This window comes from Pan paniscus, chromosome 7, assembly GCF_029289425.2.
Source record: "Pan paniscus chromosome 7, NHGRI_mPanPan1-v2.0_pri, whole genome shotgun sequence".
Taxonomy (NCBI): domain Eukaryota; kingdom Metazoa; phylum Chordata; class Mammalia; order Primates; family Hominidae; genus Pan; species Pan paniscus.
This window is the reverse complement of record NC_073256.2, coordinates 153,805,819-153,825,679: the sequence shown is the minus strand read 5'-3', so window position 1 is coordinate 153,825,679 and position 19,861 is coordinate 153,805,819. Positions and strand designations below refer to the sequence as shown.

Below are 19,861 nucleotides of genomic sequence, written 5' to 3'. Positions count from 1 at the left end.
ATTTTATAGCCTGTATATTTTAAAGAGTTACAATATGAAGATACAAAACTTTTTAGAGATTATGCAGTTTTCATTATTTTCAGCAACAAAATCACACCATGATGGAAACATTTCAAAGGATTATGCAATATGCTATGTATTTAATGAGTTCTTATAAAAAAAGAGATATTCATCCCTAAAATGCCATCTTTTCCCTAAAGATGTGGCTATGGATACAGAGATAGATAGAGATACAGAGATACAGACAGACACATGTATATAGATATGGGATCTAATATAGATTAAAACATAAAGATTTAGATAGATGTGTAAAAAAATAATTATTTATATTTAACTTCATATAAACATATGTATGTAAAGACAGATAAATATAAACAGAAAAAATGGATATACATTTATCATTATACAGATATAGGTATATACTGTATCAGTCAAGCTTTCCATAAATATAGAGAGAACAGAAAAAAAAGATAGAAAAAGAATGAGATTTCTCTTAAGGAATTTATTATTGCAATTGTTAAGACTGGCAAGTACAAAATCTACATAGTGGGCCAGCACATTAGAAATTCATACAATTTTTCTTGAGGCAGAATTAAAATCTTGAAGCAGAATTCCTTCTTTTCCAGGAAAACTACCTTTTTTGCTCTGAAGACCTCTAAATGAACGGATGATACCCACCTGTATGATGGAGAACAATCTCCTTTACTTAAACCTAATTGATTATAAATGTAAATCACATCTACAATATACCTTTACAGCAATATCTGGACTTGTGTTTGATCAAACTGTGCACCATAACCTAACCAAGATGACACAACTTTGACCATCTCACATACATTGCTAAATATAAGACAGAGATAGAGATAGACAAATATTTACCTGTTTATATCAATTTTTAGAGTAATGTAAATATCTATATATTTATATTTCTCTATACACCTCTGAGATGGATACGTAGATCTATCCATCTTTATCTGTATTTAGAGACATAGACTGCGGGCATGCGTAGATAACTTTATCTATCAAGATATACTTATCTACATCTATCTAACTATCTGTTCATATCAGTATAGAAATAGATGGATACAGAGATACAAAGATAGATAATCTGATTTTTTTTTGAGATGACGTCTGCCCAGGCTGGTGTGCAGTGGTGCAATCTCAGCTACTGCAACCTCCACCTCCTGGGTTCAAGCGATTCTCCTGCCTCAGCCTCTCAAGTAGCTGGGATTACAGGCATGCGCCACCATGCCCAGATAATTTTTGTACTGTTAGCAGAGACAAGGTTTCACCATGTTGGCCAGGCTGGTCTCAAACTCCTGACCACAGGTGATCTTGCCTCAGCCTCCCAAGGTGCTGGGATTACAGGGGTGAACCACCGCTCTCAGCCAGATAATCTAATCTTAAGTAGCATACTAGTAATAACTACATCTCATCACAGAAAATGCCAGCCAGTGTGGGACATTTGTATAGAGACAGGGCTTCCAGTTGGTGATCAAAGCTGCTCTGGTATGTCAAATACATATAATTTATCAACGCAGCCTTGACTAGATTGCAGTATTTTGGGGAGGGTTTGAGTTTGTACCTCGGCTTCTGTGAATGATGTCCAGTAAACACAGAGTTCATCTGATGATGGTCCCACTGCTGCCTCTTGTATGTACTAGACATCACAGTTTGCACAGCTGCTACTTCTGAGCCTGGGCCTCAGCTTTGCGGTCATGCACACTCCAAAGACTTCCAAATAATCTGTCATGAGATAACCAAACAAATGTCACACAGTTTAAAGTTTGACATCATTGCCTACCATCTCATTAAAAGTCCTATAAAGGGTCTACTGTTTATTGTCTTTGTTTAATGAATGTCACCATATCAATGACATACTGTGACGCTTATATGACTATATGTCATAATAGCTCAAAAATGGATACATGAGCGGCCCCCAGTAGTTAGACAAGATTGTGGAATTTCCATCCTTCTTTCAGTAGGGTTTATTGCTCCTTGTCAATTCTTGTAGAATTCTTAATATATTCTTTTCTTAATTTTAGATTTACAATATAAATCAAAGCCTTCTTATTTGCTCCCTGCACAATTTAGAGAGCCTTGACTTGTGGTGCTGTGCCACAAGGGGCCTGCAGAAACTGAAGGGTTGGAAGAATATTGCTGTGCAGGCAAGAAGATAGAGTGGTTATGGAGAAGCCCGTGGAGAGAGAAAGAGGCCAGATCATAAAGATATTTGGACTCCAGGTTAGGAATTTTAATTTTGAATGTGTGTGAGGGGTGGGTAGGGGTTCCAGGTTAGACTCTTTTTGTATTTTCTGAGGTCATACTTGCCACAAAATGCATCTTGTGGCTAGAGAATATTTATCAGGCTATTACCATGAGCCAGGTAAAAGAGGAGTTGGAATCTGGGGCAAGCCTGAGGCAGAGAGATCAATGGGCCACTGGAAATCTTATGTAATGAGGAAGCATATTGTGACTGGTGGTTACCTGTTGTTTTATAAACTTTGCAGCTGCTTTAACTAAGATGGTAACAGACCTTCTACTTATATATTATGCAGATGGTGGCACAGTGCAATTTCCAAAGTCTCTGGGTACTTGGAAACTTTTTCAGAAGAGTCCCTTGTCTCTGGCACACAAGAACCATAACCTTCAAAAGATGGCAGGTGCATGCTAAAGAAGGTGTTGGTGGCTTCTGCCATGACTTATCCACCTGGAGTAGCACATAGCACCTAGTATAACATTGGACTCTAGACTCTAATGGAACAGTCCCATCTCTTGCTCTGGCATTTATTAGCATTATGGTGTTGAGTGAATTTTCTTCACTTTTCTGATCCTATTTTTTATCCTCTGACATTCCCTATGCAGTGCAATAAGAATTAAACGGACTGATGTATGTCATAGCTATCACAACATCTGACACAAAGGATGTGCTTCCTACACCATGCTCCATTTGCACTCCCCTCTTTAAATTTTACTGATATTATATTAATAATCTCACTCTATGTGATTAGAGAACAAAAATATCAGAGCGTTGCACAGGCCACACACTGAACAGAACATTTTTTAGAGAGTCAGTAAGATTGAAAATCTCCATCTCAGTTAAACAACAGTGTGCCCATTTATGCAAACCTAGCCATAGACTTAACCTGAACTCCATTGTCACAATCCAATAAGTCAAACTAAACAATTACCTTTTTATAGGCATCCTTGTGATTGCAACAAAGCTTTAAGGACAGATTCTCAGGGAGATCTATGCTGTGAATATTAAAAACATAGATTAACCATATAAAATTGCTCTTTGCCTTGATTAAAACAAGCAAATATTGGCAATATCGTGTGGCTTAACTTACTACCATCTCTGAGGTGGAGTCTGACAATTATGTCAAAACTCAGAAAAAAATAATGACCTTCTCTCACCTACATACAGTTTCTTTTTTTATTTTTTAATTTTTATGGGTACATAGTAGGTGTATATATTTATGAGGTCCATGAAATATTTTGATACAGGCATGCAATGTGAAATAATCACATCATAGAAAATGGAGTATCCATCCCCTCAAGCATTTACCCTTTGTGTTCAAACAATCCCATTATACTCTTTTAGCTATTTTAAAATGTACAATTAAATTATTAGTGACTATAGTCACCCTGTTGTGCTATCAAACACTAGGACTTATTCATTTTTTCTGCCAATTTTTTTGTATTCATTAACCATCCCAAAATTCCCCCCCACCCCCCACCTAAATACCCTTCCCAGCCTCTAGTAACCATCCTTCTACTCTCTATGTTCATGAGTTCAATCATTTTGGTTTTTAGATCCCAATAGGAGTGAAAAAAGATGATGCTTGTCTTTCTCTGTCTGGTTTATTTCACTTAGCATAATGATCTCCAGTCTCATTCTTTTTATGACTGAACAGTACGCCGTTGTGTATATGTCCCACATTTTCTATATCCATTTATCTGTTGACAGACACTTAAGTTGCTTCCAAATCTTGGCTATTGTGAACAGCACTGAAACAAACATAGGAGTGTAGACATCTGTCCCATATACTAATTTTCTTTCTTTTGGGTATATACCCAGGAGTGGGATTGCTGGATCATGTGGTAGCTCTATTTTAGTTTTTTGAGGAACCTCTCAACTCGTCTCCATAGTGTTTGTATTAATTTACATTCCCACCGACACTGTAAAAGGGTTCCCTTTTCTCCATATCCTCGCCAGCATTTGTCTTATGCCTGTCTTAGGGATATAAGCCATTTTAACTGGGGTGAGATGATATCTCATTGCAGTTTTGATTTGCATTTCTCAGTATATTAGCTGTGGTCCTATCATCTATGGCTTTTATTATGTTGAGCTATATTCCTTCTGTAGCCATTGTCTTGAGGATTTTTATCATGAATGGATGTTAAATTTTATCAAGTGCTGTTTCAGCACCAATTAAAATGATCATATGATTTTTGTCCTTTATTCTGTTGATATGATGTATTACAGTAATTGATTTGCATATATTGGACCACCTTGCATCCGTGGGATAAATGCCACTTGGTCATGATGATTGATCTTTTTAAATGTATTGCCGAATACCAGTTTGCTAGTATTTTCTTGTGGATTGTTGTATCAATATTTATCAGAGACACTGGCCTGAGTTTCCTTTTTTGATATGTCTTGCCTGATTTTAGTATCAGGGTAATACTTTACAGAATGAGTTTGGAAGTATTCCCTCTTCCTCTATTTCTCAGAATAGTTTGAGTATGATTGGTATTAGTTCTTTTTCAAAAGTTTGATAGGATTTGGGGTGAAGCCATCAGGTGCCAGGCTTTTCTTTGCTGGGATAATTTTTATTATGGCTTTGATATCATTACTTGTTATTGGTCTCCTCAGGTTTTGCATTTCTTCAGAGTTCAATCTTGGTAGATTGTATGTGTCTAGAAATTTAACCATGTTCTCTAGATTTTCTAATTTATTGCCATATAATTGCTTCTAGTAACCACTAATGATCCTTTGAATTTCTGCTGTATCAGTTGTAATGTCTCCTTTTTCATCTCTGATTCATTTATTTGAGACTTTTCCCTTTTTTGTTATTCTTTAGTCTGACTAAGGTTTGTCAATATCTCTTCTTTTCAAAAAGCCAACTTTTCTTTTTGATTTTTTTGTATTGTTTTATTTATTTCAAATTCATGATTTCTCCTCTAGTCTTTATTATTTCTTTTTCATTACTAATTTGGGGTTTAGTTTGCTCTTGCCTTGCTAATTCTTTAAGATGAATTGTTAGGTAACTTGTTTGAAGTTTTTCTTCTTTTTTTGATGCAGGCACTTATAGCTATAAACTTCCCTCTTGGTACTGCTTTTGCACATCCCATAGAATTTGGTATACTCTGTTTCCATTATCATTTTTGCAATAAATTTTTCAAATACTTTCTTAATTTCTTCATTCACCCACAGGTTATTCAGGAACATATTGTTTATTTTCATGTATTTGTATAGTTTTCCAAATTCCTCTTGTTATTGATTTCAAATTTTATTCCATTGTGGTCAGAGAATATGCTCGATACTATTTCAATTTTTTGGATATTTTAAGACTTGCTTTGTGACCTAACATATGGTCTATCCTTGAGAATGATCCATGTGCAGAGGAGAAGAATGTATGTTCTATAGCTGTTCAATAAAAGATTCTGTAAATATCTATGAGGTCCATTTGTTCTATGTTTCTTTGTTGATTTTCTGTCTGGGAAATCTGTCTCATGCTGAAAGTGGAGTGTTGAAGTCTCCAGCTCTCATTGTATTGAGGTTTATTTTTCTCTTTAGCCTTAATAACATTTGTTTTTTATATCTAGATGCTTCAGTGTTGGGTGCATATATATTTACAATTGCTATACTCTCTTGCTGAATCACTCCTTTATTATTATATGATGATCTTTTGATGTCTTCTTACAATTTTTGTCTTGAAATCTATAAATCTATTTTGTCTGATATAAGCATAGCTACTCCTGCTTTTTTTTTTTTTTTTGATTTTCATTGGCAGGGAATATCTTTTTCCATCCCTTGATTTTCAGTCTATGTGACTCTGAACAAGTCTAGGCAACAAATCATAGGGTCTTGTATTTTCACCCATTGAGCCACTTTATGTCCTTTGATTGGAGAGTTAAGACTATTTACATTCAATGTTATTATTAATAAGTATGGAATTACTCCTGTCATTTTGAAATTTGTTTTCCTGTAGTTCTATTGTATTCTTTTCATTTTGTCCTTTGTTCCTGTTATCTTTTTAGTGAAGATGATTTTTCTTCAGTGGTATAATTTAATTTCCTGCTTCTTATTGTTTGTTTATCTGTTGTATGTTTCTTGATTCGAGGTTACCATAAGGCTTGCAAATACTGTTACAACCTATTATTTTAAATTTATGACAGCTTAACACTGATTGCATAAATTAACAAACAAACCAAAAGAAAAACTAATAAAGGCTACACTAACTTCACACCTACCACACACACTTTTTAACTCTTTGTTGTTTCTCTTTATGTCCTTTATACTATTTCTTGAAAAGTTGTTCTAGTTATTATTTTTTATTGGTTTCTCATTTAGTATTTCTACTTATATGAGTACTTTATACACCACAATTACAGTATTATAATATTCTGCTTTTTCTCTGTGCTATAACCAGTGAGTTTTGTACCTTCAGATGATTTCTAATTGCACATTAATGCCCTTTTCTTTTCAGATTGAAGAACTTCCTTTCTTGTAGGACAGGTCTGGTGTTGATGAAATCCCTCAGCTTTTGCTTCCCTGGGAAGGTTCTTATTTCTCCTTCATGCTGGAAGGATATTGTCACCGGATATTCTACTCCAGGGTACGAGTTTTTGTTTTTCTTTTTTTCTTCAGCAGTTAAATATGTCTTCACACTCTCTCTTGGCCTGAGGTTTCCACTGAAAAGTGTACTACCAGATATATTTGAGCTCTATTATATGTTATTCATTCCTGTTATCTTGTTTCTTTTTGGATCCTTTCTTTATCCTTGACCTTTGGAAATTTGGTTATTAAATGTCTTGAGGTTGTCTTCTTTGGGTTAAAATCTGCTTGATGTTCTATAACTTTCTTGTACTTGAATGTTGATATCTGTCTCTAGGTTTGGGAAGTTCTTTGATGTTATCCCTTTGGATAAACTTGCTAATCCTATCTCTTTATCTACTTCCTCTTCAAGGCCAATAACTCTTAGATTTGCCCTCTAGGGGCTATTTTCTAGATTTTGCAGATGTGCTTCATTGTTTTTTGTTCTTTATTTCTTTTGTCTCCTCTGACTGTGTATTTTTAAATAGCTTGTCTTCAAGCTCAGTAATTCTTTCTTCTGCTTGATCAAGTCTCTATTAAGAGACTCTGAGACATTCTTCAATATGTCAATTGCATTCTTCAGATCTAGAATTTCTGCTTGATTCTTCTTAATTATTTCAATATCTTTTTAAATTATTTCATAGTTTTGAGGAACAGGTGGTTTTTTGTTAAGTGGACAAATTCTTTAGTAGTAATTTCTGAAATTTTGGTGCACCCATCACCAAAGCAGTGTGCACTGTAGCCATTGTGTACTCTCTCACCCCCTTCCTGCTTCCCCTCAAGTCCCCGAAGTCCATTATACCATTCCTATGCCTTTGTGTCCTCAAAGCTTATAAGGTCCCACTTATAAGTGAGAACATACAATATTTACTTTTCCATTCTTGAGTTACTTCACTTAGAATAATTATATGCAACTGCATTCAGGTTTCTGCTAATGCCATTATTTCATTCCTTTTTATGGCTGAGTAGTATTCCATGATATATATATGACATTTTTTAATCCACTTATTGATCGGGCATCTGGCTGGTTCCATACTTTTGCAATTACAAATTCTGCTGTTATAAACATGCACGTACAAGTGTCTTTTTTCATATAATGACTTCTTTTTTCTCAGTAGTTAACCAGTCATGGGATTGCTGGATCAAATGGTAGTTCTACTTTTAGTTCTTTAAGGAATATTAATGCTGTTTTCATAGTGGTTATGCTAGTTTACATTACCACCAGGAGTGTAAAAGTTTTCCCTTTCCACCACATCCAAACCAACATCTATTATTTTTTCATTTTTAAATTACAGTCATTCTTTCAGGAGTAAAGTAGTATCACATTCTGATTTTAATTTTCATTTCCCTGATAATTAGTGATGTTGAGCATTTTTTTTTTCATTTGTTCATGGGCCATTTGTATATCTTCTCTTGAGAACTGTCTTTAAATTTACGTGGCAGAATGCTGAATTCCTTCTCTATGTTATCTTGAATTTATCTGAGTTTTCTAAAAACAGCTATTTTGAATTTTTTTTCTGAAAGGTTACATATCTCTGTTTCTCCAGGATTGGTCCCATTGTGCCTTACTAAGTTTGTTTGGTGAGGTCATGTTTTCCAGGATAGTCTCAATGCTTGTAGATGTTCATTGGTGTCTGGGCATTGAACAGTTAGGTATTTATTGTTGTCTTCATAGTCTGGGCTTGTTTGTTCCCATCCTTCTTGGGAAAGCTTCCTAGCTATTTGAAAGGACATGGGCCCTAAGCCTAATAATGCTGTGATTTTTTTTTCAGACTCATACAAGTACTGCCTTTGTGGTCTTAAATTAGATCTAGAAGAATTCACTGGATTACCAGGCACAGACTTTTGTTCTTTTCCTTTACTTTCTCCCAAACAAATGGAGTTTCTCTCTATGTGCTGAGCCACCTGGAACTGGGAGTTTGATGATGCAAGCACCCCTGTGTCCACCATCACTGTGACTGTGCTGGGTCAGACCTGAAGCTAGCAAAGCACTAGGTCTTGCCCAAGACCCACTATAACCACTATCTGGCTACCACCTGTGTTTATGCAAGGCTCTAGGGCTCTATAATCAACAGATAGCAAAGCCAGCTCAGTTTATGGCCTTCCCTTCAGGGCAGCAAGCTCCCCCTGGCCCCAGACTGTCCAAAGAGGCTATCTTGGAGCAAAAGATTGGAATCAAAAACCATAGAAATTTACCTGATGTTCTATTCTACCGTGGCTAAGGTGGCACTCAAATCACCAGACAAAGTCTTTCTCAGTCTTCCCTTCCCTTTTCACAGACAGAGGAGCCTCTCCTTGTGGTCACCACCACCACCAGTCAATGGGGTATTCTGTTAGATCACTGCCAATGTTCTGTTAAGGTGCATGGGCTCTTTCATCAGCTTGTGATGAATGTTGCCAAGCCTCGGGCTTACTCTTCATTGGGTTCTCCTCTGCCCCAGGGCAGGTCCAGAAATAATGTCCTAGAGCCTAGGCTAGGACTTGAGGACCCCAAGAGCCTCTTTATTGCTCTACCCTACTGTGGCTAAGCTGGTATATATGGTACAACACCAAGTCCCCTTAACTTTTCCCTGTGTTTTTTTTTTTTCCAAACAGGAGGAATCTTTCCACTGTAGCCAGTAGAGCTGGGAATGTGTTGGGTCACACCTGAAGCCAGCATGTCTCAGAGCCCAAGCCCACAGCATACAACCTAGGTATCAGTGCTGGTTATTCAAGGCCCAAAGGTTCTTTTGTCAGCAGATAATTAATCCTACCAGGACTTAGTTTTTCCCTTCAAGGCAGCAGGTTCCCTTTTGGCCCTGGGTGTGTTTAGAAATACCATCCATGAACTAGGATCTGAAACAGGGGCCTCATGACTCATCCTGGTGTTCTGTATCACTGTGGCTGAGAGACAAGACAAAGTCCTCTTTACTCTTTGTTCCCTCTTCAGGCAAAAGGAAGGAGTCACTTTCATGGCTGTGAGCTGTGCTGCCTAGGGTTGGGGGAAGAGTGACACAAGTACTTCTTTAGCTATCATGGCTTGTGTCTCCCTAGGTCATGTGCCTCCTTAGTCCATCGGCTCTAAGCCCTGCCCAACACTAGCACTTTCCTAGAAATTGCAGTCCTTGTGGTCTAAACTGTCTTTCAAGTTTACCTAGGACCCCAGAGCACTTTGGCTCATGGTGGCCAGGCTTTCCAAGAAACCAAAGTTCTGACTGCTGAGATGGGCAATTCCTTCTGGCTAGTCCAAATGCTCCTCCTTATGTGGATGTTGGCTGAGCCCAGCATGGCGTTTCTCTTCTCTGTGACCCAGCAGCATTGAATTCAATGTAAAGTCCAGCAGTCACTTCACCCTCACTCCCCCAAGTGCATAAACTCTCTGTGCTGAACGGTCACTGCCAGTGGATTGGGGAGGGGTAGCATTGATTAGTCAAGACTGTATCTCCTATTCTTTTAAATACCTCTCTCAGTGATGTGAAGTTAAAACTAGGTACTGTGATTGTTTACTTGATTTTTGGTTCTTACGATAGTGCTTTTCTCTTTTCTGTGTGCAAATAGTTGTTAAAATTTGGTGTTCCTATGGAACCAGGAACAAATGGTGTAGGCTCCTATTCTGCCATCTTGCTCTGCCACCCAAGCTTTTTAATATGATCCTATTTTTGTAAAAATTCAATGCTAAATAGAATGTAGGGCACTGAGTATTTACTACAAACTGAACAAAAAATAGACGTGATTTCTATTTCCAAGGAATTTTACAGTTCAATGGCAGAAACTATGAGTTATAAGTGACATTAGCAAGATGTGCTACTAAAGTTTCCTGGTGCTAGTCAGTCAACAGAAATAAACCAAGACAATGAACAAACAACTATATTTCTGTTGGAATGGTTAAGGAAATATGCTAGAGAGAACCAGAGGAGTGGCTAAATTCCTGTAGAAGACACACACCTAGGATAGCAACATAGAGCGGTGAGTGAAGCACTCTACCTGTAACATAGCATCTCCCAAGCTGGGATTGTTGTTAGGCTGGAGCCTTCCAGAAGTCCCCATTGCAACTGCAGTTGCCTGTAGTCCTTGCTACAGAAGAGTCCCACAGTCCTCACAGACTCCAAATCCAGTTTGGAGAGTTACCTGGAGGTAATTCAACTGCATTTCCCCAGAATAGGAGCTTAGGTTGAGGACACCCCACCCTTGCAACCCAACAAGGCCTCATCTTGAAACTGAACCCACAGCTAGAGTGTGTCCCTGCCCTTGGGGCCAATGGCCACTGCTTCTCTGTGTCCCTGAGTCTCCATCATCATTTTACCATGCTCAGACAGGACACTGCAGCAACTAGCCATGGTGGCATGAAAACTAGGCTTAGTGACATGGCTTAGACCCCAGTATGTGAACCTACATAGAACCCCAAACCCCAAGGAAAAGAGACACTGTAGAGTGAGAAAGCTGACACACAGCTGGCTGGCTCACCATGCCTATACAAACCTGTGTACATCCACGTACAATTTTTCTCGCCTGACCACCAGTACAGTGGTAGCTCAGGTCCCTGGAGAATTAACTACACAGTAGGCCAGTCCACGGCTCACCATGCTTAACAGCCAGAGCAAAGGTGACCTCATCCCCTGGACAGCCCATGGCATATCCAGCTCTTCCATGAAGCATGCACATTTTTGGCCTGACAGCCAGCCTGGCATCCCTTCCATCAGCAAAAACTAACTACTGCTCTCACTCCTGTCACCTAAGCCACTGACACCATCACAAACGTCACTGATGTGGATTATAGCTGAGGAAACATCACAGAGACCACACCACTGAGTCTAGCCAGAATCAAACCAATGCACTACACCCGTCCAACACCATAGGACCCATCTACATCAAAAATATCTTCATAAAATCAAAAAAAGGTGGCTGTTCCACTATATGTGCAGATGTCAATGTAGGGACACAAGAAACATGAAAAAACAAGGAATCATGACACTCTCAAAGAAACATAATAATTCTCCAGTAACAGACCCCAAGTAAAAGGAAATTTCTAAAACATCTGAAAAGGAATTAAAAATGGTGATCTCAAGGAACCTCAGTGAGATATAAGACAACACAGGCAATTTAATGAAACCAGGAAAACAATTCATAATCTGAATAAGAAATTCAAGAAAGATAGATGTCATATAAAAGAACCAAACAAACCTTCGAGATGAAGAGTTCAATGAATAAAATACAAAATACAACAGAGAACTTTAGCAGCAGACTAGATCAAGCAGAAGAAAAAAAATTCTGAAGTTGAAGACAGGTCTTTAAAAATAATCTAGTCAGAGAACCAAATTAAATTTAAAAAGAATTTTAAAAGCCTATGGGACTTATGGAACACTATTAATTAAACAAACAAGTATTTACATTACAGGAGTGTGCAGGGAGAAGAGCTGGAGAAACAAATACATTTTAAAAAAGAAAATTTTCTAATAAACAACCTAATGATGCACCACACAAAATCTACAAACATAAGAAAAAAAAAGCCCAAACTTTGTACGATGAAGAAAATATTAAAGCTCAGAGCAGAAATAAATAATATAGAAACTAGAACATCAATTTAAAACATCGACAAAATGAAGAATTGTTGTTTTGAAAAGGTAAGATAAATCATATCCAGATTTATTTAGAAAAAAAGAGGGAAGACACAAATAAATAAAATCAGAGGTGAAAAAAGAGACATTACAGCTGATACCACAAAAATACACAGATTTAGAAGAGATAATTGTGAACAATTGTACATCAACAAATTTTATAATCTAGAAGAAATGTCTACATTGTTGAATACATACAACCTTCCAAAATTAAATGATGAAGAAATAGAAAATTTGAGCAGACCATTAACAGTGAGAAAATTGAACTGATAATAAAGTTTTCTATCAAAAAAAAGTCCAGTGCCTGATGTCTTTACTGAGGAATTTGATGAAATATTTAAGGAAGGACTAATACCAATTTTTCTCAAATTATACCAGAAAAATTTTAAAAAGGCAATAGTTCAAAATTCATTTTCTGAGGCCACCATTACCATTATCTAAAAACCAGGCAAGGATAAAACAAACAAAAAAGAAAAAGAAAAAGAAAAAGAAAGGACAAATAAACTTGATGAGTATAGATGCAAAAATTCTCAACAAAATACAAAGAAACCAAATTCAGCAGCACATTTAAAAAATTATTCATTGTGATCAAGCGGGATTCATCTTAGGGATGCAAAGATGGTTCAACATAAGCAAACCAATAAATGTGATTCATCACCTCAGTTGAATAAATTGCAAATATTAAATGATCATTTCAGTAAGTGCATAAAAAGCATATGACAAAATTAAATTAAACATTCTTTCATAAAAAACCTCTTAACAAATTAGGTGTAAAAGAAAAGTACCTCAACAATAAAGTCCATATATGACAAACCCACAGCTAATACACTGAATGAGGGTACGCTGAAAGCTTTTCCTCTTAGATCCATAACAAGACAAGGATGTCCACTTTCACTATTTCTACTCAACATTGTACTGGAAGTCCTAGCCAGATCAATTAGACAAGAGAGACAAAAATAAAGAGAATACAAATTGGAAAGGAGGAAGTAAAATTGTCCCTGTTTGCAGACAACAGGATCTTATATTTAGAAAAACCTAAATACCAAAATCTCTCAGAACTAATAAACTAACTTAGTAAAGTTACAGTACAAAAAATTATTATACAGAAAGCATTATTGTTTCTACATGTTAATGGTGAACTATCTGAAACAAAATTATAAAAATAATTTTAACAGCTACAAAAATAATAAGATACTGTATGCTGATTTTGTATCCTGCAACTTTCCTGAATTAGTTTTTCAGTTCTAAGAGGTTTTTGATAGAGTCTTTAGGTTTTTCCATATATAAGATCATACTGTTTTCAAACAAGTACAATTTTACTTCCTTCTATTCAATTTGTATCTCCTTTATTTAGACTAATTGCTCTGGCTAGAACCTCCAGAGCTATGCTGAACAGAAGTAGTGAAAGTGAGCATATTTGTTTTGTTTCAGTTTTTAGATAAAGAGCTTTCAGTTTTTCCCCATGCAGTATGATTTTAGTTTTGGGTTTGTCATATATGGCCTTTATTGTGTCGTGGTACTTTCCTTGCAAAATTATGTATAGCTTGCAAATATTGTACTTTCCAAAATTATGTATAGTTTGCAAATATTGTGGTACTTTCCAAAATTATATATAGCTTGTAAATATTGTGGTACTTTCCAAAAATCATATGATCATTTCCATAGATACAGAAAAGCATTTGACAAAATTCAACATCCCTTCATGATATTGAGAGTTTTTAAAAGTATTTTCTCAAACACTTTTTCTGTATCTACTGAAATAGTCACATGATTTTTGTCCTTTATTCTGTTGAGGTGATATATCACGTTTATTGGTGTATGTTGAACTATTCTTGTGTTCCTGGAATCAATTCCACTTGACCATGGTGGTGTTCTTTATTTTTTGATGTGTTGTTAGACAGTTCACTAATATTTTATTGAGGAATTTTGCATCCATTTTCATCAAGGATATTGGCCTGTAGTTTCCTTTTCTCTTTTTTCCTTCCCTGGTTTTGGTATTATCAGGGTTATGTTGGCCTTGTAAAATGAGTTAGAAAGTATTCCTTCCATGTTAATTTTTTGGTATGGTTTGAAATGAATTGGTATTATTTCTTATTTAAAACTTGAGTAGAAATCAGTAGTGAAGTTATGCCGTTCTAGGCTTCTCTTTTTTGGGAGACCTTATTACTGATTCAGTCTTGTTACTTACACTTTGAAGAAACACTGTCTAACAGTGGCTATATGTCGGAGAAAAGGTAATGATGGTATGTACGTGAGCTTCCTAAATAAACAGGTGTGGGGGCATGTATTCTCTGGCTGTTACGTATAACAAAAAATTTCTTCTAGGTCTTGCTTTTTTGAGTAGCCTGGTTTTCAGCCTTCTTATAATTATTTCAGCTACCAAAAATCCTTTTAGTAAATTCCTTTTTTTTAACTTTAGTTAGCAAGAGTTGCTTTGTATTGCTTGCAACCAAGAAACCTAATGATAAAAGTTATTATTTAAATGGAATTAGAGTGTGGCAATCAGTGTGCTAGGGCTTTTACAAAAGTTTGTGCATTTAATCCTCACAAATGAAGCTTGAATAGCGGGAATTACTCCCACTGCACAGGAAGAAAACTGAAGTGGAGAGGGGGTGTTACTTAGAAGTTAAAGTCACAGTCCTTGGAGCTGAGCTACTTCAGAGCACAGTGAGTTAGCATCATTTTTCTCTGGATTGTTTTCATTGTCTAAGAAATGGAAACAAAAATAGCATTAATCTGAAAGGGGCCTTATGAAAGTTAATTACTTATACAAGTAAACCAGTTCGATCAGTGTTTGGCAATTATAGCTTCTTAGGAAGTATCAGCTACCATTCTTACTGGATAGTTTCGCAAAGTTCTTAGAGCTGAAAAATGTCAGAACTGACGTCAAATATGAATCTTCCTAACCCCAAAGGCTGGTCTTTTTCATGATACTTTTCTAAGAATTCACAAGTCTTACATTCAAGAAACACTTTCCTGAGTAGAACCCTTGCCTACCTGGAGTTAAGTTTATGGGAATGACTCATGCTTCTGTTTTCCCTGATGTATCCATAGAGATGAGAATAACAGAAAGAATTTGATAAAATATCAAAACTGAGAGTAAAACATCAAGAGAAACAGCTTCCATTTATTTATTGTTTCTATGTGTCAGGATATATTAAAGGGATATACAATTAAGATTTATAATAACACTATGAGGAAGGCAATTTTTTCTTGAAAGATACAAGCGTATTACTAACTAGAACTCTTCTCTATGTTTTATAAAATCAAAATAGACTGGCCAATAGACTTATATCAAAAAAGGCACACCTGTAATCCCAGCAATTTGGGAGGCCAAGGTGGGAGCATTTATTGAAGTCAGGAGTTCAAGACTATCCTGGGCAACTAAGTGAGACCCTATCTCTACAAAAAATAGTATAAAATAAATAAATAAGTTAGCTGGGCATGATGGAATGTACCTGTAGTCCCAGATACTCAGAAGGCTGAGCTATGATTGTGCCACTGTACTCCAGCCTTGATGACAGAATGAGACCCTGTTATCAAAAAAAAAAAAAAAAGTAAGATTGTGAAGGCTCAAATATACCTCTATTGCTAGTAAATCTGATGATGAAAAATGCCCTTATTTATGCAGGAAGGTGGACTTCCTGCCACTGAACTCCAGGTTTAGACAAATGGAAACACCAAGTAGTTGCAGACCATGAAGGAGGGCTTGAACTCAGGCCATGTAGCTCCAGACTCTTCTGAATACTATGGCATATGCTGCCTGACAACTGTAGTGGATGGGGCTTCACTCAGAATACAGTTGCAGACAGAAGACCATGCTCAGAGAATAGCCAAGAACACATTTCTCTATCTCATTACTGGCTGAGGTTCACTTCACTTTCCTTCCACAGTCTTCCCTTGAACGTCTCTCCTGCTGATACCTGAATTCCACCTGTCCCCTCCAAACAGAGCCCTGAACGTAAACTCTTTCAACTCTCAAGGTGCTTTTCTTGCAGCCTCACTTTCTGCCCCAGGCTTTGCCTCTTTCAAAGGTGGTTAAGTATCCACTGTCAAGTGCCAACCGAGACACACAGGTAGAAGCTTTTGCAGGAGTGGAGCAGGCCCGGTGAGTGGACACACAGATGGCCTAGAGTCATGCTGGGTAACTGAATGCCAGTACTAAGACCATTAGACTTAAACTAGAGCCTGCACTTGACTTAGACTGTTTTCCTTACTTAGGATTGTTTCAAAAAGCCAGCAGCCTGAAACCAGAGGTAGAGGACATTCATGTCTGTGTCTGAGAATAACTCAGAAAGTCACAATTGATATCCATTTGCATTGTTTTTAGCTGTTGTTTGCTTTTAGACCCAGATGAGAAACTTAAGAAATATTTAGCTCATGTAGATAATGCGCATCTCGCTGCAGGCAGAAAATCCCAAGATTTGCAGATTTATAAGTACAATATATGATATTTATGTGGATAAATAAACACATCGAAAACATCAGAAGAAAGCCGACTCTCAACAGAAAGCTCTCCTTTATCCAAGCCACCTCCACTCAATCATCTTCAATAACACCACATGAAGCACGAACACCATTCTCCCTCGGTGTTTACAGTTAGTATTGATCATCTTTAAAGAGTTAGAAGCGTGGACATTTGTGGAACACTTATTTAAAAAATAGAATTTTTATTTTGAATCAAGTAAAGCATGATAGGCAAGATTTCTTTATGTATTTTTCAGACTCCTTGTAGATCATAGCATAGTTTTGTCCCATGACCAGTTCTGATAGATTTCTGGCAACGCCTTGGAGGTTATAAGGGATGCGGATTTCATATCACTGTATAATTTTACCACCTTGTGTGCTGTAGTTTAAAAGGAGCCCCTCTAGCTCCTCAAGGGTGGCCAATGTGAAGTTATGAAGAGGTGGGGCCTTCAGGAGATGATTAGGACATGAGGCCTCCTCCCTTGTGAATGGGGTTAAGACCTAGTCTTGGGACATTTGACCAAAATCTCATGCAAGCACAGCATAAATGAGATGGACTTTAGTAAGAGTAACTGCAAAGTCACATGGCAAGAAGCCAGGATACTAGGAGGGATAAAGAACTGAGAATAAAGCAACCAATCATAGGTGAGATCAGGCATTACTAGCTGCCAATAATTAGTCTGTTAAATAGCACCTAAACCTTAGCCTATAGCCAATATTAGGCACCATATAAATCATTGTCATTTTTAAACTGATAGAAAAGTGGATAGGTTAATAAATCATGGTAAAACTTTCATTACTTATTAATAATAATTTCTTTGAGGATAAAAACTGAGCCTTACTACTGTAGCCCCAATATTTTAAATATATATTTTTATATTCATATATAAATACATATGTAATACATAAAACATCTTTTATTATTATACATAATTGTATATGTGATATAATGATTAAAATATATAATATCTTAATGTATAATTAAATACATATAAGAAATATTTAATTTTATATATAATGTATTGTATTATATATAAGATGATAAATGATTATATCTAACTTATATATAATACCTTTTATTATATACTATATATTACATATTACATTATATAACATAAATGATTATACAAGACTATTACATATATTAGTTATATATTATATAATACATCATATTATATATAAGTAATATATTGTATAATGTATATTATATAACTATCATATATAATATATTGTATAATTGTTTATAATATACTTATTATATATTTTTGCTGAGAAAATGAACTAAAAACTAATTTACTAAAGAGTTTCTCTCTTTTTCCCTGAGCAGCTTCTCTTTTAAAGTAAATAATGAACAATATTCTTGTGTAACATGGAACAGTATAATTTTTTTCTGGCTGATACACGTTCTTATTTGTAATAAAATAAAGAGAAAATTCCAGTGAATTTGACTAGTCTCAGAAGGGATCTAAATAATACATCAGTTGGATAATTAGAAACATCAAATATAGATAGTACAATGATAAATGAAAATTTCATAGAGACAAATTAAACCTCTCTTGATTTGTTGGCAAGGAACCTGGATACTATTAAGACAATTAATGTCTTCAGAAATCCAAGGGTCCACCTCATTCACAGCACACTTTCCCTTTATTGATCACTGTTTGAACATCCACGGAAGATGAAGACTCTTTCTTAAGAAAAAGACTGGGTGGGTAAGTAGGTTTTATCCAGGAGTAATAATTAGAGAATAGAAAGTGTGATATTGTGTCATTAATAATAGCAATGTGGAAGAAATAATGGTAAGAGCACGGTGGAAGGAACAGGACCTTACCTAGATTTTATCACCTATATTTAGGTTGTGAATTTTAGTGTAACAATGTATTTATCTGGGCAGAGAGATGAAGTAAAAATTTACCATATAAACTTCAAATCCATTTTATTAAAATTTCAACCTCCCTCTAAATTTTCCACTTAAAACTTGCTTCACTTACTCCCTGCGTTCTTAATCATGGTAGAATGCCATCTTCTAATTAGTCTCCCAAATAAAAGGATCTCTCTCTCTCTCTCTCTCTCTCTCTCTCTGTGTGTGTGTGTGTGTGTATCCTTTTATTCTCACTGATTTATCCTTCTGATTCCCGCTTTCAGGTATAGCCTGGGCTCCACTACTAGAATACAACACGGAGGATATTTCCTTGTTGTATTCTAGTAGTGGAGCCCAGGCTATACCTGAAAGCGGGAATCAGAAGCCTTTATTGAGCGAAGCAGGGAGAGGCTGGGCTAGGAACTAAGAGATATCTAAGTGAATAGAAAAGATGACAAAACTTTGTATGTCTTCAGGAGTGATAATATTCCACTAAGGGAAAAATAGAGTAATTTTAGACATTGGTTTTGGCATGTGTACCTGAATTTTCATTTCTATTTATTAGTGCTCCAGACCCCTGTTCTGAGTCAGTGAGAGGGGAAGATGCAGGACTCCCACATATAACCTGTGTGCAGTCCTCAGTTGGTGAGGGAGTAATTAAGATGGACTTGAAGTTCAACACAACTTGACTATATTTTAGACAGCCTTTCATTTTTTTTACCTGGCCCTAGCCTCCTAATCTCCTCTTTCTTAAAGCATTTAGTTCAGAAAATTTTCAATTATAAATTTGTTATCTGCTCTCTTTGAGATGTAAATCTTCCAACCTACTTCCAGTTGTACTATCCAGTAACATCTTTCTTAAGGAGTGGAAGTCATCTCTTTGAAATGTAATCATGCAAGGAGAGAGCACACCCTATCTTCTGGTATCTGCAGGAGGGCAGGAGCCTAACTTTGATGAGTGCCAATTAGCAAACACAGATAGCCTAATCACACAGACAAGCCTCCTTCCTCACTTCCTCTGGTACTGCTCCACTAGTTCACACCAAATGGCAATGGACCAATTCTGGAGTGAAATAAAGGAAGTAAACTCAAGTGAGACGGATGATCTTCCCATTC

General features: G+C 36.3%; 1 long non-coding RNA gene across 1 annotated transcript; it reads right to left on the bottom strand.

The window, feature by feature from the left end:
• Positions 1-1,413: 1,413 nt before the first annotated feature.
• LOC134730947 (uncharacterized) lies at positions 1,414-16,603 on the bottom strand. Its single transcript, XR_010112881.1, has 3 exons — positions 15,876-16,603; positions 3,192-3,255; positions 1,414-1,746 (listed from the first exon to the last, which is right to left on the bottom strand). It is a non-coding gene; the product is annotated as an uncharacterized LOC134730947 (long non-coding RNA).
• Positions 16,604-19,861: the final 3,258 nt, after the last annotated feature.